We start from the raw sequence: 10,326 nt of genomic DNA on the forward strand, positions 1-10,326 counted from the left end.
TAAGTGGTAGAACATTTTAATAAGATACTCTGGTTTTATGGGAGAATTTTAATCAAATAATTTAATTTGATAATATGTGCCTATTGCGTGTGTATAGAACTAGACTGACCCTCCACATGACCCCTCTGATTGAAGTCAATTCCAAATTCTAGCTGATACCTACAAAATGTTAACTCAATGGATTGAAAAAACTAATTTTAAAAGAAATCAATTAATTTTTTTTTCAAAAATATATCTAGAGAGCCAAATTATCAGTTTGATCTTCCCATCAATTCACCAGTTGACTGGTTGTGGTTGTCAGTTATGCAGGCCTAGACTTAATTGAAGCTGAATATAGTATTTTTCTGAAAGCGGAGGAACCCATCGTGGATCCCAGAAGCTATTATAGTTTCATTATATGTAGTTTTGTGAGGCAAGTACCCAGACTAATGAAGTCTAATTTCCTGCAGATTAAAAAAGAGAAGTGATAAGATATCGCTGATGTTAGGTAAAGAAATTCTGAATATAGCACATTTATTCTGTTAAATTACTCATGAACACATGAAAACATGGTTGTAAGCTAGTGGGAGTGCCACTAGTATTTTCTTCCTTTGGGAGCTGTGGGGGTGTGGGAAATGCAAGAGCCCTTTCTGTAATGTTAAAGCTTTTCAAGGAAAAACTCTGTGGGTGATCTCATTTCAAGATAAAGTTAAACTAATATCACAGGTCAAAACTTGCCAGCCACAAAACCTAAAGAAAATATACAATTATCACTACTAGGAATGCATGTAATATTTGTAACCTAGAAAACCACTAAAGAAGCATGCTATTTGTATTTAGCTTAACATTGCATCCATTTTGAACACATGAACAATATATGGGTATAAGTACCTATATTCTAAAAAGACACCACACCGACAAATTTATAGCACTAGGAAGTATCAGTAGAAAATCAACTGTCAGTTTACTAGAAATATCAGGTAATTCAGACTGTCCAACGTTAAAATCAGTCTTAAAAAGCACATTATTGCTATCATAAACCATTAAAGGTGGTTCATAACCAGGGGAAAAAACATTTAAAATCCTTCACTACTACAATTCACAAGCCATTGCTACAATTCACAATTCGTTTGTTAAGAGTCTTAACCGCCCTCAGCTTTACCTTGGGCCATTAACTAACAAACCAATCATTAACTGCTAGTAATGACCATTTTCCCAGGGATTATTGCTTAATTGAACTCTTGTGTGGGACCCATTATTTCCTGAGATGTCAAAATAACTGTGCATTAAGACATTTTTCTGTAATAAAAGCACCTCCTGAAATAAACAATGTGAATGTCAGAGAATTAAATTGTTCAGTGTACACACTATTTAAAATACATTACTTTAATGAACAATTGTGATGTTTCGAGGGAACATTCTCATTTTTTCATTCTCCTGAGCATATCCATCATGTAACTTAGATGCAGAATTAATATGTATTTTTCTTCAGTAAAACACACAATGTCAAGACATTTATATTAGTAAACTCTGTTATATATTCATCTGAGTAGAGGCACATTTGATTATTAGCATTCTGCTCCTGAGAAACAAGGCAGGTTTGCTTGTCTGTTGCCATGGAAATAAATTAGGAAGGATAACCTGCCTACTTATCAATTTTTATTAATGCAATCAAGCCTACCTGCTTAACCCATAAGTAACAATAGCACATTTAAACTAAGCCAATAAAGCACTGTAACTCTAGGGGTGCCAGTTAAAGTAAATAGGATAGAAAATTGCTGAAATAAGAAGTCTGAGTTATGTGTCATAGTTATGTGCCCCATTAATATTACAGGATAAAGAATGTTGCCATTGAGAGGGCTGTAACGGTGGAATTACCATCAACTAACATTTACTGAGAGGAGGAGAGACAACTGAGACAAGAAGTCAAGAGGTATGTAATAAAACACAATTGCCTTCCTACTGTATTGAAGCAGTTTACAGCGGTATGTGTTAAAATTTGAAACTAAAGGAATCCTAATTCAATGCTAGCCAAATAAACATCAAAAATATAGCATATGCTTGATTGTGATTATTTAACATGAGCTAGAATAAAGTTCACCTTTCTACAATATAAGAACAAAGCTTTCTAAGTCAATCAATATAAAGTTACAAAATCAAAAAATAGTTAATCTGTGAAATACAATGTACTCATTTTTAAGTACTCCAGACCCACGTTTATTCATCACTGCAGGTACAACTATGCTTAGAAATAATTGATGTTTTCTCCCTGTAGTTCAGCCTGACTTGATCCTCAATGCCTACAAATTACTGAGATTTTACAAAGATTTTGCATTACTGTCAGGGAAATAGCAAATATACATACATTTATTTTCTGAAGTGGGAGTAAAATTACTTGATTTTACTACATTAAGGAAAGTTACTAGATTAAGGAAACACTTTTCTCATAACAACAGAGACAAAAATCTAATATTTATAAAATAATGTTTAAACTTTATATGAGGGTATATACTTTTAGAAAATGATCACTTAGTCATAAATTTTTATTTTTTGTTTTCAATTATATTCAGTTGCTCAGAGTTTACTATTCAGAAAACTGAAACATAATGACTAATCATTATGGCATTCACACAACAGATTAATCATAATTGTGAGAATAAACCAAGTTTACTTATTCTAATTTTGCAAAAACCAAAAAAATGTTTCTGTTGTAATTCATAGTAATTTGAGTTATAATATCTCATGGATTTTTTTTTTTTTTTTTTTTTTGAGACAGAGTCTCGCTCTGTCGCCCAGGCAGGAGTGCAGTGGTGCCATCTCTGCTCGCTGCAACTTCCACCTCCAGGCTCAAGAGATTCTCCTGCCTTAGTCTCCTGAGTAGCTGGGAGATAAAGAACTTTTTAAAAAGATCATCTTATATTTACACTAATAAAAGCAGGTTATCAAATACAAAATCATCCTTCTTATGGATCCCTATCTACCCAATCTGTGCAAAAAGACGGCTATGACATCTTTAATATTTAAAGGATAATGTGGGTAGACAGTTAATGTTTATTATCAAATAGCTCAAGGTGAATCCTTAAACATACACTGTCCCATTCATCTCTAAAATAAAACAAGGTGGTAAGATACATACGTGGTATGTAGTATGTATGAAATTATGTCTTAGAAGTTTATAGTATGAAATTATGTCTTAGAAGTGATAAATGACATTCCAAAGTTAACAAATGGTAAATAGCAATGACACAACTAGAACCACAGTTGATCCTGTTAAAAGTAATGCAAAAAAAGCAATTACTTTGCACCAACCAAATGTTTTGTAGGGTATTAGACATATAAGTCCCATGTCCTAACTACATTCCTAACAAATACACAATAATACTAGTGCCATGTATATTTGAAGATGTAATTTATGCAGATATTGTGCTTGACAGAGTGGAAGTGATGGGAATTGAAAATATATCATAAACAGGGTTTCTGTTATAAGAAAAAAATTAACATCCAATGTAGATAAATATAAGTGGTTAACTATGGTTATAGGCCTATCAATGAATCTATCAAAAAATTATTTTTTTCATTTTCTTTTTACAAACATTTATATTTAGATGCAGATCACATGCCATGCTATTCATCGATTTAATGTGTGCAATTCAATTTTTTTAGTGTTTTCACAATTATGCACAACTATCTTCAGTCAGTTATTGAATAATTTCATCACCTCAAAAATAAACCCCATACTCTTTATTCAACATTACTCTAGCTCCCCAAACCTAAGCAAACACTAATATGAATTCTGTCTCATAAATTTGCCTACTCTGGACACTGAATATAAATGACATCAGGTAATATGTGTTATTTTGTGACTGGCTTCTTCCACACGGTATGATGTTTCAAGCTCCATTCATGCTATAGCATATATTGTTATTCCATTGTAAGGATATACCATATTTTTTACATTCTTTGATCAACTGATAAATATTTATTTGGATTGTTCCCATCTTTTCACTATTGTGAATAATGCTGCTAAAAACATCCAAGTACAAGTTTTTGCTTGGACATATGTTTTCAATTCTCCGATGTACATATCATTCTAATGGGTGGAAAGAGCTATTCCACTGTGGTTTGGATTTGAAGTTCCCTGATGATTAATGACATGAAATACTTGCAAGTGCTTATTGGCTTTCATATATCTTCCACGGGGAAATTTCTGTTTTGATCTTTTACCCAATTTTCATGAGATTTTTGACTTTTTTATTTATTGAGTTGTAATAGTTTTTAATAATAGATAAAGCTTTCAGATCAGATATATGATTTGCAAATATTTTCTCATTCTGCGGGTTGCCTTCTCCCTTTCTTAATAATGTCTGTTGAATGGAATACTGTGCAGCCCTAAAAAGAATGAGATCATGTCCTTTGCAAGGACATGGATGGTGCTAGAGGCCATTATTCTTAACAAACTAACACAGGAACAGAAAACTAAATACTGCATGCTCTTGCTTATAAATGGGAGCTAAATTATGAGAACACACGGACACATAGAGGGGAACAACACACACTGGGGCCCCTCAGAGGGTGGAGGTTGGGAGGACGGTGAGGATCAGGAAAAATAAATAATGAGTACTAGGCTTAATACCTGGGTGATGAAATAATCTGTATACCAAACCCTCATGACACAAGTTTACCTATATAACAAACCTGCACATGTATCCCTGAAGTCAAAATAAAAGCTAAGGGAAAATAATGTCTGTTGAAACACCAGTTTTTTTTTATTTATTTTGATAAAGTTCAATTTACCTATACTTTTTATTGGTTTCTCATGTTTTTTTTTTGTTTTTTGTTTTTTGTTTTTAATTTCTAAGAATGCACTGCCAAATCTAAGGTCAGGGAAATTTTTCTCTGCATTTCTTCTAAGAGTGCTATTGCTTAGCTCTTAACATGTAGGTCATAGGTTTATTTTCAGTTAATTTTTGTATACAATAGGAGGTAAGGGTATAATTTTATCGTTTTGCATGTGGCTATTCAGTTTTCTTAGTACAACTTGTTTTTTGTTTGTTTTGTTTGCTTGTTTGTTTGTTTGTTTTTATTAGAAACAAATGAGTGGCCCGTATCACTTGTTGAAAGACTTTTTCTCCATTGAATGAATTTGGCACTCTTTCAGAAAATCAGTTGACCATAGACACATGGGTTTATTTCTAGAGTCTCAATTCTATTCCTTTGAACTATATGTCTGTCCTCATGACATTACCACACTGTCTTCATTACTGTTGCTGCATAGTAAGTTTTGAAATCAGGAAGTGTAAGTCGTCCTATTATGTTCTCTTAAAAATTTGTTTATTTTGGGTCCCTTGCAATTTCATATAAATTTTAGAATCAATTTGTCCATTTCCACCAATCAATCAGTTGGAATTCTGACAGAGATTTAGTTAAATCTGCAGATCAAATTGAGGAATATTAGTATCTTAACAATATTAAGTTTTCTGGTCCATAAACATTGGATTTTAAAAATTCATTTAGGTCTTTAATTTTTGAATAATGCTTTATAATTTTCAGAGTATAGCTGTTCTTCTTTTGTTAACATATATCTGATAAGAAATTAATATCTGAAATATATTAGGAACTCACATAAAACCATAGCAAGAAAAATAAGTAATTTTAAAATGGGCCTGTGATTTTTCTTTTCTTGTGAGGTCTTTATCTAATTTTGGTGTCAGGGTAATTCTGAATTCATCGAATGAGCTGGGAAGTACTCCCTTCTATTCAACTTTTTAGAAGAGCCTGTGAAGATTTGGTATTAATTCTTTTTTAAATGTTTGTTGTAATTCAGCAGTGTAGTCAACTAGGCCTGAGCTTTCTTTGTGGGTAGTGTTTTGATTATTAATTAAAAGCCTTCATTTAATATAGGTTAATTCAGATTATCTATTTCTTCTTGAGTACATATTGTTTTAGGCAATTCATTTTAAAATCAATTTAGCAAAGACAGAAGAAATATGCATTCATACTGTCTTTTATAATTATGTACTTTCCTTTACTAAGGTTCTTTGTTTTTTTGTGTGTGTGAGTATATGGATCTAAATTCCTGTCAGGGCTAACAGCCTGAGAAATTTTTTTTTAGTGATTCTTGTAAGGTGTCTATTTTAGAAACAAGTTTTCTCAGTTTGTGATTATCTGGTAATATTTCTATTTCACTTTCATTTTTGAAATACAGCTTCACACTTTTGGTTGACTGTGTCTATGACTACTTCCTATATGATATGCTATTGCACTGCCTTAGGCTTCCCTTGTTTCTAATGAGAAGTAGTTGATAATCTTACTGGAGTTCCCTGTAAGGGATGAGTTCTGATTTTGGGCTTTTCTTTTCTTCTCTTGGTGCTTTCAAGAGCTTGGCCAGGCGCGGTGGCTCTCGCCTGTAATCCCAGCACTTTTGGAGGCCAAGGTGGGTGGATCACCTGAGGTCGGGAGTTCAAGACCAGCCTGACAAACATGGAGAAACCCCATCTCTTCTAAAAATACAAAATTAGCCAGGCATGGTGGTGCATTCCTGTAATCCCAGATACTCAGGGAGGCTGAGGCAGGAGAATTGCTTGAACCTGGGAGGCAGAGGTTGTGGTGAGCCGAGATGGCGCCATTGCACTCCAGCCTGGGCAACAAGGGGAAACTGCGTCTCAAAAAAAAAAACAAAACAAATATGTTTTTGTCTTTGTCTTTCAGCATTTTTACTATGATACATTTGTGGATCACTTTGCATTTTACTCTACTCTGAGTTCGTTGAGCTCCAAAGATCTGTAGATTATTGTTTTTCGATAACTTTGGGAAGTTTTTAATTGAGTTTTAAAATATTTTATGTGTTCTTTTCTTTCTCTTCTCCTTCTAGTACTCCCATTATGCTTATGCTAATGGGATGAATAATGTCCACATTTCCCAGATGTGCTTTGTTCATTTCTTTATTAATTTTTCTCTTTGTTATTGAGATTGTATAATCTCTATCAGTTTAACTTCAAATTTGCTAATTATTTCCTCTGCCAGTTCAACTCTACTGTTGAGCTGTCTTTCTACATTTTTTCACTCAATTATCATACTTTTCTAGTCCAGAATTTTTACTTTTGTTTCATAATTTTGATTGCTCTATTGATAATATCTATTTGATTAGATATTGTCATCATATCTTCCTTGAATTCTTTAACCATGCTTTTCTTTCATTCTTTGAACACATTTATAATGGTGTTTAGAAGTCTATTACTGTTAAATCTGACATCTGTTTACTCTCACAGGCAGCTTTTGTTGTCTGTCATTTTGTTGTTGTTGTTGTTATTTATTTATTTTTTTTGCACGTCTCATTATATATTTCTTGTGATCTTTGGAAAGTGAACATTTTACAGAATACATTATAGCAACTCTGAGTAACCTTCTCCCAGGCTTATCTGTATTTGCTCATTGCTTATTTATTACTAGCTGAGGGTTTTTAGTGGCACCTACTCCTCTCCCCATTTAAACCTCTGATGTTATGCCTGTTATGCCTCATTAGGGCAGTTATGGATTGAATTGTGTCCCCTCAAAATGTATATGCTTATGTACTAACCTCCAGTGCCTCAGAATGTGACTTTATTTGGAAATATACTCATTGCTGATGTAATATTTAGGTTACGATGAGGTAATAATGGAGTAGAATGGGCTTCTAATCCAGTGTGTCCAATGTCCTTATAAAAAAAGAAATCGGCTCAGCATGTTGGTTCACACCTGTAATCCCAGCACTATGGAAGGCTGAGGCGGGTGGATCACCGGAGGTCAGGAATTTGAGACCAGCCTGACCAACACAATGGAATCCCGTCTCTACAAAAAAATAGAAAAAAATTAGCCAGAGCTGGTGGTGGGCACCTGTAATCCTAGCTACTCAGGAGGCTGAGGCAGAAGAATCGCTTGAACCCAGGAGGTGGAGGTTTCAGTGAGCTGAGATTGCGCCATTGCACTCGAGTCTGGGCAACAGAGCAAGATTCTCTCTCAAAAAAAAAAAAAAAAAAAAAGGAAATCTGGAAATTTGGAGACAGACACACATACCAGGAGAAAACCACAAGAAGATAAAGACAGGGATTGTGGTGATGCTTCTACATGACAAGAAAGGTAAAAATGGTCAGAAAAACCACAGAAATTAGATGAGAAGCATGGAATACATTCTCATTAACAAACCTCAAAGGAGACAACATTGCTAACACTTTGATTTTGAACTTCTAGCTTCCAGAGCTGCAATGCTGTTGTTTCAGTTTGTGTTACGTTGTTATGACAGCTCTAGCAAAGTAATATAGGGCATAGCGTTGGTTATCTTATAGTCATTCTGATATGACAGTGGTTTTGACAGAGCTCTCTTTGAACTCTTTCCTTGACCTTGTTCTGCTGTTCTGTTCCAGTAATTGCCAGTTGGTTGCTCTATATTTTTCAGCAATATTCTGAATCATAAATTGATTCATAGACAAAGCCAATCAAATTCAGGCTCCTTGGAAAGGATAATTTGTGAGGTCACTGTTTGATATTTTATTTTTTCTGATCCCAAGTGGGCTCATCTCACTTATTTCTTTTTCTGGTTCTCTCAAAGTATCTGGCATAAAGTTTTGTCTACGTCAAATGAATCCAGTAATCTCTTCCCAATATCCTTTCACTACAACTTCTACTGCTTTTGAGAGCACTCTTAGACATTCTATTGCATGTAAAAATAATTACTTTGAGAGAAGATTAAGAGCTATGTGTTCTATGACTTGCTTCTCCCCAGCCTTCAGGCAAAATCTCTGACCCACATCTCTGGAGTTTGATATGGAGACAGTAGTGTTCTTCACTCTGAGTGACACCTTGCTTTAGTAACTGAGTGTTCCATGGTGTAGGATAGGGAAAGTAGCCTTAGATATTCCTGCTAACTCTTCTGATATGGAATCACTACCTTAGGAACAAAAGCAAGGTTGTTCAGGGCCCCAGGATCTCAGCAGTACCATGCCCAAGGTAGACGTTACATCTCGTGATTTAGAATGAATGGCAGAAGCCACCATCATTTGGCTAAACTCATAGTCTCAGTAACATATAGCTGGGTTCAGGATGAAAATGCTCATGTCCTGTCTTTCCAAGGAAAATAATACTCTAACGGGAAGCTAGGGGAAGAGGCAGCCCTTTATTTTGGCTGCATCCATTTGGAGTTGATACAGACAGGAGACAAAGAATTACTGGGTAGAAGAGAGTGGTTCCTCAGCACAGGCCCCACCCTCAAGCCTGGATACCTGCAGCCCTAAAACGAGGACAGGCATTCCTGTTTTCAAGCCCAAAAGCTGCCTTTGGCCTGGCATGCCCCCTATCCTGTACCCACATAAATCCCGGATGCCAGGCTCCAGAAGTAGACAAGGAGATGAGCATATCAACAGAAAAGAAGAACGGTGTGGCAGAGAGAAGAGAAGGGGCATCTGAACACCAAGTGGACTTTGGCTGGGGATGGTCAGAGAGGAGATTGGCTGCTGAGCATTCAAACTCCAGCAGAAGATCATCTTCCCACTCCATCCCTCTTCCAGCTTCCCATCTAACCTGCTGAGAGTCTCCTCCACCACTCAATAAAACACCCGCATTCATCCTTCAAGTCCGTGTAACAGATTTTTCTGGAACGCTGGACAAGAGCTCGGGATACAGACAGCTGTCACACTGGCCCTCTGCCCTTTCAAAAGAGGGTCCACTGAGCTGGTTAATACTTAAGCTGTCGGTGGATGGCAACGCTAAAAGGCTGAATTGTAACACATGCCCATTTGGGCTTCGGGAGTCACAAGCTCTCACACCTTGATGCTGCCATGGGGCTGAAGTCTAGGGGTGTTCACTCCGGCTCCTGCACCTGCCCGTCTGTATGCTCCACCTCCTGTAAGGGGTTTGAGCAGCAGCAGTGACTTAATAGACAAGTCATAATCCTGTTGCATGTCCTCCGAGGGGAGTCAGGGAACTCCCGGTTCAGAGTGATGTTTCTATTCTGCTCAATATAAAAGGATGAGTCGGAATTAACTCTCAGTTCAAATACCTCAATTCTCACTGTTCTTACAAAAGGCTAATAGATTTTCTTCCATAAATAACTTGTCTATATGTCCCTCATATCACTTCCTGAGACTTTAAATAATTGTTTTTAAGTAATTTTCACCATTTGTGCTGGAGTGTGGGTTGATGGAGTTCCTCATTCTGTCATGCTGTAAATGCCTTTTAATATTGTTGAATGTATGAAAAACACTAATAATAAAGATTAATATAAGACACCATGGGCTTGCGCTTTGTCTTTTAAAGATTTAAAGTCAGCAGTTCTCAAGGAACATGCTACCCTGGAAAGAAAATATAACCTTAAAG

General features: G+C 35.7%; 1 long non-coding RNA gene across 1 annotated transcript in view; it reads right to left on the minus strand.

Moving 5' to 3' along the window:
* LOC126952641 (uncharacterized) overlaps positions 1-9,823 on the minus strand; it is a 33,208-nt gene extending 23,385 nt beyond the window's left edge. Inside the window, exon 1 of the long non-coding RNA XR_007724975.1 lies at positions 9,532-9,823. This is a non-coding gene — a long non-coding RNA (uncharacterized LOC126952641). The remainder of the gene's footprint in view (positions 1-9,531) is intronic.
* Positions 9,824-10,326: the final 503 nt, after the last annotated feature.

Source organism: Macaca thibetana, chromosome 4 (assembly GCF_024542745.1).
Source record: "Macaca thibetana thibetana isolate TM-01 chromosome 4, ASM2454274v1, whole genome shotgun sequence".
NCBI classification, from domain to species: domain Eukaryota; kingdom Metazoa; phylum Chordata; class Mammalia; order Primates; family Cercopithecidae; genus Macaca; species Macaca thibetana.